Source organism: Pelobates fuscus, chromosome 4 (assembly GCF_036172605.1).
Source record: "Pelobates fuscus isolate aPelFus1 chromosome 4, aPelFus1.pri, whole genome shotgun sequence".
NCBI lineage: Eukaryota > Metazoa > Chordata > Amphibia > Anura > Pelobatidae > Pelobates > Pelobates fuscus.
Genome location: NC_086320.1, coordinates 199,010,915 through 199,029,727, shown reverse-complemented (window position 1 = coordinate 199,029,727; position 18,813 = coordinate 199,010,915). Strand labels below are relative to the sequence as shown.

Sequence of the window (18,813 nt, the reverse complement as noted above, 5' to 3'; positions counted from 1 at the left end):
GGGGGCCAGGGGGGGGGGAGGACAATAGGTCCCCCCCCCCCTTATTGTTTTATTAGGGCCCCCACCCACCGCTCAGGGGTGGGGGCTGGGGGGGAGGACAGTAGGTCCCCCCCTTATTGTTTTTATTAGGGCCCCCACCCACCGCGCAGGGGTGGGGGCCGGGGGGGAGGACAGTAGGTCCCCCCCCCTTATTGTTTTATTAGGGCCCCCACCCACCGCGCAGGGGTGGGGGCCGGGGGGGAGGACAATAGGTCCCCCCCTTATTGTTTTATTAGGGCCCCCACCCACCGCTCAGGGGTGGGGGCCGGGGGGGAGGACAGTAGGTCCCCCCCCCTTATTGTTTTATTAGGGCCCCCACCCACCGCGCAGGGGTGGGGGCCGGGGGGGGGGGACAGGGGAGGGGGTGTTTATTGTTTTTTTTTTTTTTTTTTTTTTTTTTACAGTGAGCAGCCACAGGCTGCTCACTGCTTACTAGACATGCCCCTACTCGCGGTATAGCGAGTAGGGGCATATTATTTACTAATACTAAGTAATCTTTACTTAGTATTAGTAAAGTTGGCTGAAAGACCAATTCAGGTCTTTCAGCCTTTTAGTAGATAGCTCCTTGATACCGTGGGAATTAGGGAGTTATCTACTAAGCGGCTGCAAGATGCAGCCGCGGCAATGAATAGGATCGGAGTTTCATTCATTAGAATGAAATTCCGATACAAACAAAGTACCGAATTGCATCCTAACACCAATGGAGAATTCTGTTAGGATGCAATTCGGCAGTTTTGCCGGCGTTCTGTCTAAGTGACAGGACGTTTGGCAATACTGACAGGAAGCATTGTGGGAACAGGGAGGAAAGCTAGGGATCATGGGAAAATTGCTCTGACCAGCGGAAATGAAGCACACTTTGCTCCTCCGCTGGTCAGAGCTGGTCAAGCGGAGGAATCCCATAAGACAAAGAGTCCCTACTTTGTCTTATGGTTTTAAAGAAAACTAAAGGAGACAGGAAGAAAAGAAGAACAGATCCTGAGAGAGGGGTAGAAGAGGAAGAGATTGAGGAAAGGTAAGTTCGGCATGACAGTGCCGCTTTAAGGTGTGTTATTTTAGTGTGTATGCCTGTAACATTGGCTCTATATGTTACAGACCCACAAGTTCCTAATCCAGGACTCCGAACTGTCCTAATTTTGTCGGGACACTCCCTATTTTTGGGCCCTGCCCCACCATCCAGACTTAGTTCCTTTATGTCCTGCTTATGGGAACATCAGGGAACTGTCCCCAACAAGCATAGCATGAGTGCACCATAAGACACGCTTGCACTTCAGAGCACTAATACCCTGCAGAGAACACTGAAACAGTACTGCATGCAGGGTCTGCCTTGAATAGGATGTCCTTGAAGCTTGGCAGGCAGCCTGCCAGTAACTCAGACAGACTGCTCCCTTTACAGACAGGAGCACCTTTGGGCAAAGCCAGTGATGTGATTACATCACTGGCCCACCTCCTCTACCTGCCTCCCACCCACCATTGTTCCGATTCTTGGACTGCCGGAGTTGGGAGGTTTTACTAATCCATGCCCAATTCTTGCCACTAAACCTGGCATTGGCAATATTCAGCACTCCAGATGTGAAGGACCGCCAACCGATGCTCCTAGTGCTCACCGAGAACTCCAAGCACTCCACTTGACAGTATCAGCACTGTAGTCCCCACGTCCAGCGTTACAGCTTGGCGGGGAACTCTCTGTCCTCCACCCACCCTGGACGCAAGACCAGGATCTAGCTTCCAGTGGGTGAACCTCTCCTACTCCAGAGAGCGTAGCAGGTACAGCTCTTAAAAGAGCTAGTGATTATAATCCCAGGGGAGTATAGAGATATAGTAGTCCCTAGGGTAGATACAGCCGTTTCCCCCACACATGAGATGAGACTTTATGTTGAGGGTAAGCAGGAACTTCCTTTTTAATGGAGGCACACTGGCCTTTTATACAAGTTTCCCATCAAGGGTGACATCCACGTGGACCTTTTTGGGCACAGGGACACAAAGTTAACAAACCAATCAAAACAGAGTTATACAGTGAGACACTCCCATACAGTATACACAACCCCTCCCCTCTGCCTGGGAGATAATTAAGGCAGATAATCCCCAGGGGTTCAGGAAATTCCTGGAAGTCTCTTTTTGACCGACTGCATGCATGGTTTCATGCCCAAAACAGTTCCAGAGAATCAGGCTTTGCGGCCGGTGTATTTCAAATAGTGGAAATACTGTTCGAATTACGAATGTGGGCTTCGACTCACCGAATGCCATTTAACTCACGTTCGTATAGCCGAAGTACCACGGAAGGTAACTGTTCAGCAGGGTTCGTGCCGTTGCGTGTGTGATTTGAGTTTCATGAACTCGACGACAAAACACAGCTGAACACGTTCGACTAAACAAGATGGCCACCGCCACATGGTCGAATGTTGAATGGCGGCCACTTCAACTCTTTAACCCAAAGTTCACCACAGGGGCCATAGTCACAGGGCAGGAGGCTGGCAAACAGGCCCCTCCAAAAACCAGTGGCAATGACGTTACTTTCGCCATAGACCACCCCTCCCATAATGCTTTGCCAGCATTATGGGTGTAAGAGTATAATGGGGGTTAGTCCACAACTTCTGGAGTGCCAATAAACTCTGCCCTGCTCATCAATTAGTAAACAAATCTTAAATATTATACTTAAAATCCTAGTCCTATATTTGTAGTAATATTTAGCATGCCACATTGATTATCTTAATCAAACCGTTTTAGAGACCATATTTGTTAGGAACCAACCTGTGGTATTATTTTATAACTAAGGGGTGGTAAATAAGGTGAAATTACCATAGGATTCATACATTTTTTTCTTGATAAATATTGTGAAGTGGTCATGAGTCAAATTTCTAGCTAAAATGCTATCAAGGGAAAGCCAAAAAGTAGGTCCTACAGTTTGTATGATACTCTGCCAACCTTGCACCATACTTACCAGAGTGGCGCTTGGAGGACAGTAAGTCTACGTTCTGATAGTAGAATTTTAATGTAATCACAGAACTGCATTATGAGTAATTATACTTAAGAAAAATAAAAACACATAATTCCTCTTTTTAGTAATATTTCTCCTTTTCTTTACAGCAACCTATTTGGTATAGCACCTTCCCCTTTTTAAACTTCTCTTTTTGTATTTTTGCTGTGCAAGTTAAATTATTTATAGAAAACTGAACTCTTACTGAAAGTGCAATGGGAGGGATTTTTTTGTCTTAAAATATATAAGCAATACATATTTTCTGTAAAGCAGTCTGTACTAAAAAGAGGCATTCAATTTTGTGCTTAGAAGCACTTCATAAAATGATTGTGTGCTTCACAATTCTAAGTAAAAAGAATATGGTATAAGCAATTAATTAGCATTTAATGCACTGCATACATGTGCTTCAAGTCACAGAAGAGTCGAAACATGTTTATAAATGTTTATGTTTCTGTAGATTTCAAAGCTTGGTCAGTAAACCATCGCCATGTTGTGTGAGAACACAGAAATAGACAAATACGCTCTTGAAGACACATCTAACCCCTTATACTCTTGCTCCTGAATTCGCTCCAGTTTCCATAGCAACTAAAAGATCATTATTCCAATCACACTACCCTTGGTGCTCAGCATTCCTCTTGATCAGGGAGGGAAAAAAACACACTCACAGCCTCACACACAGCAAATATGCAGCATTTTCTGAGATGCAACAGTTGTCTGTAGGGATAAAGATGGTTCTAAACCAATTTTCTCCAGGCGTACATTGAGAAAGATTCCTGCTTAACAGATGAAGCATCAGAAAGACTTTATTTGTAGATCACATTTTGTATTAAAATGTTTTTTTTTTTGGTTTTTTTTAAAGGCCACTTCAATGTCTATGGCTAGGGGGCTGGTTCTAACAACAAATGAGCAGATTTATAAAAGCTATTAACAGAGTGGTGGGCGAATGAAGCTGGCATGTAAACAGGTATGGTAATGACAGTATAACAGGGCTTCTAACATACTATGGTAGCTCTCATGTCCTGAATAACACGATGTGGTAAACCTAGTCATTTTTCTCATATTATGAGTATCAGAATGCTTTAGACCTAGTACTTCAGAGCATATTGGTGATAAATTTGTTATCTACCACAAGATACCCAGGAACCATACTTTTCACGTAGCTTTCCAAATGATTTTGGATTTTAACTTCCAGAATTCTCCCACCAGCCTCAATTGCAAACTGTTCTGAAAATTGTGACAGCAGCTGAAGAGTCACAATTGAACAGCTCTGGACTGCAGCCTATTGTATCCTTCAGGGGCATATATTAGAGCCTTGGCTATAAAACCTGATTTGACAGCAATTACTCCTGAAAGCGTCAAAGTATTGGCAATATACTCTAGCACACTTGGCAGATGGATCTTCAGCTTTTTCTCAATTTTTGCAAACATTATATTATCCACATCTATGATATATTCTTTAAGCTCTTAGAAACTTGGACCGTATGCCTCCCAACTCTAGATCTTATGCCCATTTACCCTGTATATGTTTCTCCAGTGAATACCTTCCTATCTCCTGTATGGGCAGTCCTCTTATTCTTGAATAGTTTAGCATAAACTGGCCTGAATCCCACTTTCTTAAGATATAAACAATTTCCCACTGACTAGATTTCCTCATTTTGGAATAAGAACCAGTGATACATTGGTGTTATCTAGAATAAAAAGAGGGTTCTGGGACAAAGATCTGAAAGTAGAGCAATAAGCAAGAATAGCCCACTGGTTTCCATAACAACTGCTCTAGTAATGGAACTGTTGTCTGAAAACACATTTTATAAATTACCAGTATTATAGCTTATGTTATTGTTTAAAACACGAAGATGCATTATAGATATACTTTGTGATATTAATTTATACATGAGGCTATCTTAGCCAATCTGGATAAAATACCAACATTCAGATAGAGTTCTATATTTTTTCTTCTTCAATTTAGACTAAAATCAGTTTCCATGGATATATGATTTTAGAAATACTTAAATAGAGAGAAGGATCCTCCTGCAAGAGCCTGCACAATATGGAAATCAATTTAAAATATTTTTTCAAGAATGCCTGTAGAAATGCATTAGCCTAACTATAGTTCTCAATTTTCTTCTGTAACTGTAACTGATAATTTAGACATGCATATTGAAGCCATTTAAATTTAGACCAACCACTTCTGACAAAATTACTCAGTGTTTAAATTCAGTGTTACTCGTAATCACAATGAACTCATAATCTCAAATTCTAAGAACATCTAAGGCAAACACTTTATATCACATTACTTTCAAAATATCCTGTAGTTGTACATTCATTTTAGAACTGGGTTAGTGCTGCGTATTTCTCCCACAATATTCCAGAGAAATGTATTTCATTCATTGTAGCTCAGTTAAACATTTTATGAGTATGACCAATTATTACAACATTTAAGTATAAAAAGAAAATTAAGATACAAATTAATATTATTTAGTGGTTAAATATAGGTATAAATGTGCCATTCCGAGTATATATTGGCCATCAAAGGAGACAGATATTCATACCCCCAAGTCACATGTCATTATATCACAGACAACCTGTGCATTCATGCGGTTGGTGACTGGAGGGCCTAATAGGGTCATAAGCAAAGGCAGCAGGAGCGCAAACGCATTATGCGTAGTCATAGCAGCTGGACTTTTCCCAGCATATGTAGAAATTGATAAACACTATTAGAAACATGTATTATATTCCAATATTGCCTCATACCATTTTTGAATCATGTAAAGTAAAGTGATGTAAATTGTAAAACTTATTCAGGAGCTTGACATCTTTAAATTAGGTGTCTTTTTTTGTTGTTTTTTTTAGAACTGGTGGCTTCTATTCATCTGATTCGTATCTATCGAGCATGAGTGCATCTTTCTATAGCTATTAAATCAAATAACACTTTATTGACTGACACAGTCAATCTAGAAAGAATATTGGCCAAGGTTTTATTTAATATACCGTGATACAGCAGTACATAGCATGTGTCAGTTGCAGTCCAAAAGGCTTTGTAAGCGCATATATAAAACTTTATCCATGAGCTCTTTTCCTCAAAGCCATTATTACTAAACCATGAAAATTTTCCACTTTCCAGATTCATCCACCAAAGCACTTGCTGTAAATTATAGACACTGCATAAACAGCCCAATTATTATGGGCTGGAGGCATCTACACAATACGTTTCTGCTAGAACCTCATCTGTAATCTGATATTCAAATGTTCAAACTTACACAAGTGACCAGTATCCTGACATATTATTTGATAATATGAACTGTCTTTTTCTAACACTTGGCATTTACATTAATGTGAGTCCATTATAAATAACTTGTATGGCAATTCCTTAAATTATCATTTTACACATGCCACAAACTGGGACAAAACTGAGCATTTTTACATTTTATTTTAGGGTAGTTTTAAGAGGATTTAGGTTAAGAGGCTTGGTGTTAAGCCTTGGGTACTTGCTTTCAAGGTGCTGTGGATTGTAATTCCCATGATTCCAAGCCAGGCAAAGCCAGCATCAGAAAACAGCACCCAGCGATATGAGTACTAGGTAATATAATAGTAAATGGTAGTAATAGTGTATTTCAGTGAATATATCAACAAATTCAATACTTTAGGCCTCACACGCTAGATAAAGAAGTAACATAGATCCCAAGAAAAGAAGATGGGCCAGTGCAAGTAACACATCTTACAACTGGTATGCTGCATGTTAAGATACATGTCAGGTTTGCTCAGAGAGCTGAGGTTGTCTGACCTATCATCCATCTCAAGGACAAGTGGCCAGTAAAGGTGTAGCAATAGTATAAAAAAACAAAAACAGGCAATGATCATCAAACGCACATCAGCAATAATAACAGAAACTGGCAACGGTAGCTTGTGCAGACACAAGAAGGGAGGTAAGCCACTCTACAAGAACAAAATAAGATCCTCACTATTGTTAACTTTCAACTCACCAGTATGACTGCACCTCAACCTTGATTGAAATGATTCTCCTTCACAAAATAAACAGTGTTGGGTGGTCAAACTTGGCCATTAGCCTGGAGCGCAAAAGCATGTATTTTTATTCATTCTGTCTAAACATTTTACCATATTTACAACCATTCGCCACAATATACAATCATGTACTTTCTGATACACTCAAATAACTGATATAGTCCAGCAGTCATGCCCTATTTTTCTTATGGAATAAACAAAGTGTTGTGGCACTCCTGTGGATAGATATGGAAACCAACATTCCTCATGGTACTCTGTGGTGGAGGCCCGCAAACTCCAGGTAATAGTATTCAATATAAAGTCCGCTAGTTCAACAGGAAGGATTCATATTGAAGTATTAATGAAGACAAGAACATACAAAAATACAATGTTTCGGCCCAATAGCCAAAGTCATATATGACAAGACTAAGGCCATTGGGCTGAAATTTATGTTTTTATGTGTTTCTATCTTCATTAAAACTGCAGTATGCATCATTGCTATTGAACCTGTGAACTTTATATTGAATTACCATTTTCTTCTGGTACAGGGGACTTGTTTGTAACTATAATGCAAATTCATACAATGGAAAGTGGATGTCCAACACCCACGTGTGTAATAAAATGTACTGAGAAAGCAGAAAACATGCTCCAGACAGAATACTTAAACATTGATCCTGTCTCCTTTTATGGATATATAGACCTCAAATTTCAATTTTCCAAAATCATGGTTTAATTTATGAACAGTATATTTTGTATTAACTTGTTTATACTTTCACTGCCAGCACTTATTCCCACTGAATATATTTTTTTTGTCTCAAGACACATATGCTCAGTGGGCTAATGCATTATCAGTAGAATCTATTGAACCCTTGAGTCGCAGATTCAAATCCCGGCAGGGTTGACTCAGCCCTTCATCCTTCCGAGGTAGATAAAATGAGTACCATTAAATTGGGTAATAGTAACAACCCCAGGATGTACTTGAAAACCAGAGTAATCTGAATGTACCTTTCCTGGCTAAATACTTTGTTATTATTATTATTATGAGTGAAGAGAACAACATTTTCAAATGTTAGGAAAAAATATAGGAGAATGAGTAAGGTAAGTTACACAAAGAACAATTATTGCTAGATTTTTACTAAATTAATGATGTATGTAGCCATGGATGACAATAGAACACTTCTTAATTCCATTCATTAGAATACATTGGAAATACATGTATTGATTTTTTATTAAAAAAAAATGAAATTACATTTATTTTTGTGTAAATGTTCTGTATACATTTCTACATTTCATGTAGACCTGCATTCTTTAGAAAGTGAACCTGTGATCCATAAATTTCCCGCAGGAACCTATAAACTTACTGAAAGATCAGTTCCTCCTTTTGTCATTAAGATAAAAGAAATGGACTGGGTGGCTCTCCATGTAAAGTGTGTCTGGCATGATGGCATCCCACATTTCCTTCTGTGCAGGTTAACACTACAAATTATAATATGTCACTGCATCACTTGGAGGCGCTGTGCCTACCATGTGCTATATATTTCTAATATTTAATGCTGTGCCAGTGGCATATTGGTAAATATAAAGGTATTAACACAAATGTATACACTTAATACAGCTTTGTAACTGGAATTAAATGGTATTCTCTTCTTATAGACATCAAGACATGTTTGAAATAAAGGGAACATTATAAAGACAGCATTTAATCTGCATTTAAATAAAAATAAAACATACTTTACACCATAGAAAATCCTGCTTTGAACATATGTGAATATCCTCCAAAAAGGAACAAATGTAGGGTAAAAGGCACTTTTTTGCTGATTCGGAATACAGTGTTTAAAGGTAATGTTTATTTAACAAAATGCTCTTATTTACCTGTCTCCAAGCTCTTTTATACATTTAAACCCTAGGGGCGAAAGAGGAATGAGCACTGCATTGCCTTAATAATTTGTACAAAACATCAATGCATTTTATGCAGCAAAAATCATTTGCTATGAAAACAAACTGATTACATCCATGATTTCTACATTGTGAAACTTAAATAATGACTTTGGACAGTTCAGACTTCATATATGTATGTTAAGCAATAATTTGATGTATAAAGAGGTAGATTAGTAAATGGTTACAGTTAGCTCATATGAGTATGTGTGAATGAAGATCATACATTTAAGATCGAGAAGGTGCATGTGAAAATAAAAGCTGGACCAATTAAATCCTATCTAATTCAAAGCCATATATAATTTAATCATAGGAAAAACTCACTATGTGATATGCCTGCAGTGCAGCTTTCATATGAATATATATATATATATATATATATATATATATATATATAAACTGAACTCACTATAGCTTGATGCTCTTTTTTTTTTTTTTTTTTTTTTTTTAGAAAATATTGAAACTGTAATTGCAATATGTTTTAATAGGTGAATATCACTGTTTTACAAAGTAATCATGATGCAACCCCAAGACACCAGCATTTAGTCCAGTTATGTATTCTCCTGTTGCCTTCTAAAGGGTGCAAAGATAAAATATGATCTTTTGGGGGCATTATGATGGAATTTCAAAGCTGTACTCTTATTAGTAATATTATAAGTGAATTATTTTGTGACAATAATGTAACAGCAAATGTTGCCATATTTAACCACCTAGGCTTTCCAAATGGTTACTATAGAAACTGCAGGATTGAATTCACTCTGTACACACTGAGCTTTTAATGTCTTTTTTTTTTTTTTTTTTTTTTAAACATTACCAAAAGGGCCCATTTTTACACGCAATAAAAATATTTTCTGCAAAATATGCAAATTGTGTTTGCAATGAAATTTTGTTTATGCAAGGGTTATACAACTTGACAAATATCTATGCTTATATAACCCACCAGATTTTGCTTGTCTGTCAATGGAATTGTCTTAGATAAACCTCTCATGGTACTGCAAAATAAATCACACATCTCTTCTACATCGATATGTAGCATGTATATATTCAGCCAAGATCAGTTACAAAATTATTGATCTACATACATTTGCCAAATAATTGATTAATGAATGCTGATTTGATATGCTACAGGAAAGTACAGGAGTAAAACTTAGAGAATATTAATTCAGATCTGGACCAAAACATGACAAAATGATGGTCACGGCATGTTAATGCCAGCTCACATGTAGCACTCAGGTTGAGGTACAATTGCACGTCTCAGAATGGTAAGGCATTGCTGATGTACAGCTGTACGGCTACCTGTTTGCTACACGTGTATCAATGAATGATATTAATATCAGTTGCATAGGGTGAATGTTTATTACCAGTTATAGTGTGACAGGTGTATATGTATAGGTCATAAAAGTAAGACAATTCCATAGTAGATCATTTATACATTCCTGATGATTGGAAAATGTAAAAAAAAATAGACATTCACATTTCTATTTCGTTCTGCTGTCCAACTTGTTCTGCAGAGGGAGCCAAAGATCTGGAAACTCAAGTTTAGCAAATAAGCACACGCTCACATACAATTCTAATCACATGATGATACATACATATAGTTATGGACTTAGAATAAAATCTATTCTGCTCAAATTTTTGTTTCAGGTACGCACTAACATATTAATGACATTTAATCAGCAATAAAATACTGATAATCAGTTTATCATACGCCGCATGCAATAAACAATTGGAAAAAGTAAACAAAAGCACTTTTCGATGTAATTATAATTTAGCCAGCTTTTCTAAGTGGGCTCATGTAATTCACAAACTCACTATTGGAATTCCATAGCAATCCACATTCAATGTGGCTCTGACTGAAGATGTGAGGTTGGTCACCTGTCAGGTAGGTAGGAGCAGGTTTCTTCTATGCACACCTGATAGAGTGTCAGTCACCTTATTCCTTCAGCAACAATTTAGAACCTCCTACACCTAGAAGAAGTTGAGATGCAATAAATGAATAAATGTCTTTTTTTGTATGACTGTATTGGCTTATAAAATAAAATGATCCAGAGATGTGAATGAAGATCTGTTATCCACTGGACAGAAAAAACAGCTTGAGACCTGCACCCCAAAAAAGTAAAATCCACTGCTTATAGTCCTAGGTGAGGGTAGAAAAGGCACTCAAAGTGTCAGTCATGAGTCCATACACCTTTCCAAAGAACCAGTGTGCATGCCTACACTTACAGCTCAGATCAGGGAGCTTTCCCAAATTTGAATGTATGTAAGAACAGCACACTCACTTTAAACCTTGAAAAAAAAAAATCTCAGAGTGGTTTATGGACTGGACAGAAGGAGGGGGAGAGGGAGAGAGAGAGCAAAAGAGAAAGGGGGAGACAAGGGGTGGAGAGTGAAAAGAACCAGAGGGGGAGGAGGGAGAGAGAGAGAAATTGCAGACAGCAGCAGAAGCATTGCTCCAACGGGCGCTAATCACTACAGTCCCAGCCACCGACCAAGGGAGACACAGCCACCCAGACTAACCCAGGCAGGCAGTAGCCAAGCAGGGATCTCTGTGGCACCAGGGCACACAAAAACACAAGGACAAAAACAGGATATTCAACAAGGTAAGGAGAATAGACTTTACAGCACACATATACCCTGAGCTGATTGCAAATGAATCACTCCATTTCTATGTGAGCAGCTGGAAGCCAGCTTGGGCAGAAAGGGGGACATGCCCCTCTCTGTCTCTGGTGTTAGAAGAAATGGACTTAATGGTCCAGTGGAAAAGGGGTGTTATAGGGTCCATTACTTCACTTGTAAAAAAAGAGACCTGTCTTTAAATAAAAGCCATAGCCCTTGACAGAAAAGAGGAACTGCTCACTGTGTAAAGATATGTCTACTTAATGTGCTTTTTTGGACGTAACTGATAAGTGATATATGGTGCACTTACTTCTACAGCCAAAACACATGCACAAGTATACTTAGAATAGTGAAGGGGTTATAATAAGAGGGAGGTTCGGGGTAGTATAACTGGACGTCACTATCCCTGTGTGCAATAAGCTGTGCATTCTCGTTAAGGGATCTGGACATATTAATCCCCAATCTCCCCATGTGAGGAAGGAATGACCTAAATACTGTTCTTTTTTCCTGCGTTCTTTGTCCGGGGCTGTTCACAGCCTCTTATATTGTGCCCGGGTAATAACCATCATCATCATCAATCTGAATCATGGAATATGCGTCTGGGCGTTTCTGCTGCATGTGTGCGCTGGCTTGTCAATCGAAGGAATGGGTTAATGGGGACATTACTATGGTCATAAATCTGCCATCTCTCACAGAACGTTGGATAGAATTCAGTGTTCTCTAGTAATTGTCTATCTGGAGTGCACTGATCAGCAGACACCCAGCTCTAGATATGCATTGCTGGATGCAGCCCCTATGCATATGCAACAGCTGGATGGAGTCACATGCATCTGTACAGGGACATGCTGCAGCCATCATTAATTGTTCTGTGCAATCCTTTAGTTACTTTTCATTTTATGATATAGACACACATTTATAATGTTATTTCTGTTTATCAGGCATCAGCTTGTGAAAGCAACATGATCATGCTTTACATAACATGAGTTATTCATGCTAGCCAGAGGGGAACTGAAACTGTGAATATATATATATTTAAATTGACTAAGCAATTACCGTCCTAGATGATTTAAAAAATCCTGCTATGTATGATGAGTGATAATGAGATAGCCAGTCACTGAATGATGAACACTGCAGTGGACGTGAATGAGACTTTCCTGTAATTACCAATTCCTTTGTCTTTGACTCACGCATGCCCATATGAATGGGGCGTGGTGACTGCTCTCTCCTACACGTAGCTCTCCCTGGTACTCACAGCAAGACATGGCCAGTAACAAAAAGATGCATTCACCGTTTGAGCATCCACAATAGACATACAAAAATTGGTTTGTTTTATAAAAAGGTGGATTTTTGGGGGGAGGGGAGTTTGGTTGTAAAATTGACACCAAACGGAGAAACAGTCAAAAATGTTTTTTTTTGTTTTTTTTATATAGGGTAGAGTTCATCTCTCGCTCTATAGCATTCTCTTTTTGTTTTTAAATCAGGTGCATTATTTAGTGATTTTGACTGCTTTCACTGATTGCTTGAATAGCCCATTGTAGACGTAGCTCCCCAACTTAATAATTGTCAATTTAATAAAATGTCAGATTATTATAAAACATAAATCATTTTTTGGTTTTCCATTTCCCCCCAATTAGATATTTAGAAGCACGTGTTGAGTCAACCATAAATCATCTGAATGACAGAGATGGCAGGGCAGACTTGCTCTGTGTTAGAACATACTGTACACTACCATTTGCAGAAAATGGCTGCTTTTCTCCCCACTACATTTCCCCTAGTACAAAAATGACACATATGGGAAGCTGATGCAGTTCGTGTTTTACAATGGATATTCTATTGTTACTAAGTATTAAACGTGCTAGGAAATACATTAAAACACAATGTATAGAGAGATGATTTGGGTGCAAAGTCCTGACTTTTACATCATCAAACCTCACAAATCTTTTTTTTCTGAAATTTTTTGTGGGGATGACAATGCCTTCTCTTGAATTGATTGTAATGGCATCTCAAATGTCAAATCTTGGTGGCCTTGGTTCATTGGTATGTTTAGATCAACCCAAACTGTTACATTTAACACTTGTGACCACAAACCTTTTACCAAAATGGTTTTACTAGCAATGTTATACATATATTGATTGCAAATCTATCATGCAGAAAATACAGTTACAATAAACATGTTTAAGGCTAATATATTTGCATACTTCCCAGAAGCAATACTAAACGCGTTACCCATCCAAATATAAATCTAACAATGATCTATTCTCTTATTGTACTATTTACATTTGGCATCATATGAGCATTCCATTGAATATTGTTTAATGGATTTCAATAGGATTGGTGGTTCTGATTACTGTCATTTATGTACATGAGACAATTTAGATACTATAACTGTATGAAAATCAAATATGAGGCATGATAAATGTATCTTGAGACAATAACACAAATGAGCTTATTGTATAAAATAATTACCTATTCCTTCCCAACATTATTGTCATTATCATGGTAAGGCCCAGAAATATAAATGTGCAACACACCATTTTCGTAGTATGCATACCAACTAGTTGGATGACTGTCACGTCAAAAATCCATACAATTAACTCTCAAATTATATATCTATATTTAAACTCAACACTGTAGCAGCTGGCAGACAACTGTTTCTTTAATTTTTAGTGTGCTCTAAGCAAATTCATATGCCGCCTGTTGGGAAACCTGGCTGTAGGCATTAGCCCAATTGTGAACACCTGCAATTATTTGAAGGGGAAGTAACCATGAATATCATCCCATTAAGTTTTCTCATGATATGCTGCTATATATAAACAAATATTTCAGATTTGCCTATTATTCTGTGCCGATGGCAGCCATTCATTGTGTGACTACATTTACATAGCAATAATGGTTAAAATAATTCTGTGTTAAAAAAACATCTTGACATCTACTTTAGGGTCATTTTTAAATGTGTTTGCGAGTAGTTAAATGGTACAGGTTTAAATGACTTAAAATGCAGTAAAATACATTTAAAAAAAATATGCATATCTGTGTAATGAAATGGCTCCATTTGCATTTGTAGTATTTCGTTTCATGAATCCTGTAGTGTTTATAATACAGGTTCCTGCCATTTGTGAAGTGTTGTATGGGGGTGGATAAAATGAGGAAACGTGATAAGGAGTAGGGCCATCATGTGCTTCAATCCTTCTTGGAATGCTGTCATACCAGTCCTGCACTGTGTGATGTGTAATATCGCACTATATTTAAAAAAGAAAAACCTCACTCTGCAATCTAGGACTACCTATGGGCTTGGGCTTCGAACAAGTACTCCCCAAGATGGTTGCCAGTATCATTATAGATCTTTCACCACATTTAACACCTGGAAAAATATATGGTACCCTTTGACTTTTTTCTAAACATAAGCCTATCTGGATCAAGAAAACAGTTTGAAAAATAACTTACTGCAAAACAGTACTTGGAGAAATCAAATAATTTGTAATTATTTCACCAGTTATACTTCTTCCTGTGTTGACATTAAACTGGTTATTCAATTACAACGCCACCTTAATAATTAATTTGGGGTTGCTTATAATAAAGTGCTGTTTTTGTTGAAAAGGGGTAATAAAGGTGCTGTTTCACATATGTGGGGGTTATTCACTATCCTCTGAATAGTAGTGAGTTTAAAACTGAATTGCAAAATTTGTGCAAATAGTGTTGATTTGGAGCCTACATTTTGCAATCTGGTATATAAGTTTTCTACAATTCTAAAATGATTGAATAAATCCTGTGTGAATTTTTGAGGTTACACTTTTGTGCCATTTAGCAACCAACCTCTGACTTGTCCATCTTTCCCTGTCAATCAACTCAGAATTGTGACATCTGTTCCTCTTTGCTTATGGAGTTTGTCCAAGTATGTAGTTTGCTGTCATTAGTGACATTTTCCAGTTTTGTGACATTGCACTTTACATTCAAGCACTGTCTTTGTGGCATCTTTGGAACCATGTCATCTCATGTTACATTGAAAACTAATATTTGCCTCAATTTAATGAGTTTTCCAAATGATTCAATACGGTTAGAAAAAAACTTTCCAAATCTATTGAAGTCACCATTGATGTCTATGGGGATTTTTGTAGATAAATCGTTTGGAAAGTTTTTTCTAACAGTGTTTCATTTGGAAATCTTACTAAATCAAGACCACAGTTAGTTAGCCAATTAGTAAACCTTTTATAGTTATTAAAAATAGAATTAATTGGAAGTCATCCTAAAATTACATATTTTGCAGCTGTATTTGTAGTTTCTCTTTAAGGAACACACTATAGTGTTAGAAATACAAACTTATTTATAACACTATAGTGCTGGAGTACCTGTTTAAGTGTACGCCCCTCCTCAGAATGGATTTAAAAGACAATTAACTGACATTTTTTCCATCACTGCTCTGGCCTTGCCGTGGCTTGCCCCACCTCCTGATGATCTTGGACAATCCAATGCCTATAGGAAAGCATTGAAAGGCTATTGCGCATGCGCGGCAAATTGCTGTGATGCATCATTCAGCATCTCCTAACAGGGATGCTTTCAATCAATGGCTCTATGGGTAGTGTTCAGCATCTCCATGCAGAGCGCGGAGAACATAGGTGCTGCATACAGTGCAGCACTGATATAGGAACCGTGTGTGACTGCACTTAGAGGTGTTACTAGGCAACATTATGAAGAGCGCCTTTTCTCTGAAAAAGCAGCGTATACATTCCCGAGCCTGCTAGGACAGGCTATAGACACCACAACCACTATATTAACTTGAACGAACACTACGCTTTGTTAGTAAAGTTATTTTAAACTAATTAGTTTGGGTCTACTGTATTTTCACAGACCATTGCAACGGCTTTACTTTTGAATAAGGTGTTAAATAAAAAGTCTGCTTACCTTTATTCCAGCATCGTCAGTAGTGTCCTTGCGGCGCTCCACAGCTCCCCTTGTGATGTAATCAAGTCACAGGACATTGGTTCAATCAAATGCTTCTCATTTAGAAGTATTGTGCACCCTAAGCACATACACAGCTCTCACCATGATCCACCACTCAAAGAGAATCATTGAAGGCAATTATTCTCTATGAAAAGCTGTGAATATGATTGTGCATATGCACAGTGTGTGCGCTCACAAGAGTTCAGTTGATTGTCAATTCAGCTCGCCATTTGCTCATCGTTGATACACATTAGCCCCAAACCATCAACATTAACACGTTAGGCGTGCTGATGTCACGATTTGAATGGGTATGAAAGCCAGGAATTTACAGTTTGATTCTCTTTGATTCAGAGGGCTTGAAACTGTGTTTTGAAAATTCAAACAGTTGAACTTTATTGAATTGGAGGATAGGAGTAGGATGCGAATATTTAAGGCACTATACAAACTTCAATAAGATGAAGTTGTTATACTGCCTTCAGTGTTCCTTTAAGTTGCAAAGGTAAATTCCTTTTTTCAAGTGGTATTTTAAATCCCCTATGCATCATAGCACATTACAGTACTATACATCACTTTATAACATAATAGTATGTAAATTGGAGAGAGCATAGGATGCTTTTGGGGTTTTCCTCTGGTTATTAATCCATGCCTTTAAATGTATTCAGATATTCATATCAGGACTGGTTCACCATTTTATAACAGACCACTGAGGATGTAAAAAATGGTACTTATACGTATGACCACCTGAAGCCTATCACTGTAGATTAGAAATGGGAAAAGGAAGAGAGAGCCGTGGAAATTGCTCTAAAAATTGTACTAGGCCTTTAATTGCATGTTATACTGTAGAGCTGTAAAGTTACATTTGGAGTCAATTGTTCATTTAGGGAGTAACATCTCCTAAAAATGCACTGAAAGCTATCATATTTAAAGTGTCTCTGTCAGCTTCTGGGTTTTTGCATATTTGGCAACAAAGTCCCCTTAACGTGACATCTCTCCTCAGTACGACATGGCCCAGGAGTTAAAGTGAGGTGAGTTACACTTACCTGAAGTACCTGGCAGTTCATCTTCCAGAAGCCTGTGTCACTGTTGTACTCTCACACATGCATGAGATAACAGCACACTGGTCTATTGAGATCCTGTGAGACTGCAGGGTCTCCCACAGACCAACTTGTGCAATGCACTAAAATGTTCCTATTTTAATTATAGCTGTGGGGACCGAAAACCTCAGTGTGAACATTCTGTGTTTTGTCAGCTTCAGGCTTGACAACAACACCAAGTAGTCCATATTTTTTCATTTAGCTGTCTTTTGATGATGTTGGAATCTCAGTGGAATTCTAATACAGTCAAAATGAATATATAGCAAAGAAATACTCACAAATTATATTGTAGCAACAGAGCTGCTTTATAGAGAATGAACAGTCTTATATAGTTTTCTTGCAAATATGAAATGCTGAGGAAAAGCAAAAAAAAAAACCCAAAAAAAAAAACCACTAACAAGTACAGCTATCATACAATAAACCCTTTTTTGTATAGACATGTCTCCAAGAGAAGTTTCACCAATAACCCATGTTTTATGCTTGCCCTTACTGGAGCAGAACTGGGCAGTAGTCAAAATCCTGGAGCATTCATTTAATATACTTTGACTTGGTATCTTATTTCAACCCAATCCCAGAAGGAGCAAAATAACCCGAACCCCATCACCTTTTTTCCACGGACAACAAATGCACCTTAAAGGTAAATAAAATTGTACATCTTGTGTTCCTATTATGGCGCTGAGAAACATATGGCAAACTCTGATTACCCCTAGATAGGGTTGCCAGATTGGCTATTTTTTCAACGAGGACTTAAAAATGTGTTACCTAATGGTATGTGAAAGTTCTGCTTTCCCTGTGTGAAATTGGACAAATAGTCAACTCAAATCTACTGGAGATTTAGTCGACTAAATCTAGACTAAAACTAAAACAATTCAGATGACTAAAATACGATTAAAACTAAAACGGCTTTTTAGTCAAACGACTATGATTAAAACTAAATAGAAATTTGCCGCCAAAATTAACACTGGTTAAGATGGACATGAAACAGAAGATGGCAGTGCCCAGGAGGGCACATTTCTGACAAGCATACCACCCTTCCCCATGTGCTCCTGCTGTTGCCAACATGCAAGTGTACAAAAAAATGCATAGACCCCTGTCCTCACATGTGAAAGTGCAGTATTCATTGCTATCACACCACATAAATTCCACCAACTGCTAGGCAGCACTTTCAAGCCCTAACCACAGTTTACAAATGATTTTGCATTCATCTCAATAGGGTCC

General features: G+C 38.0%; 1 protein-coding gene across 1 annotated transcript in view; it reads left to right on the top strand.

Annotated features, from left to right (window-relative positions):
• Positions 1-11,354: 11,354 nt before the first annotated feature.
• BASP1 (brain abundant membrane attached signal protein 1) overlaps positions 11,355-18,813 on the top strand; it is a 75,782-nt gene continuing 68,323 nt past the window's right edge. Inside the window, exon 1 of the mRNA XM_063451840.1 lies at positions 11,355-11,547. The gene's annotated coding sequence lies outside the window, so the exon portion shown is untranslated. The remainder of the gene's footprint in view (positions 11,548-18,813) is intronic.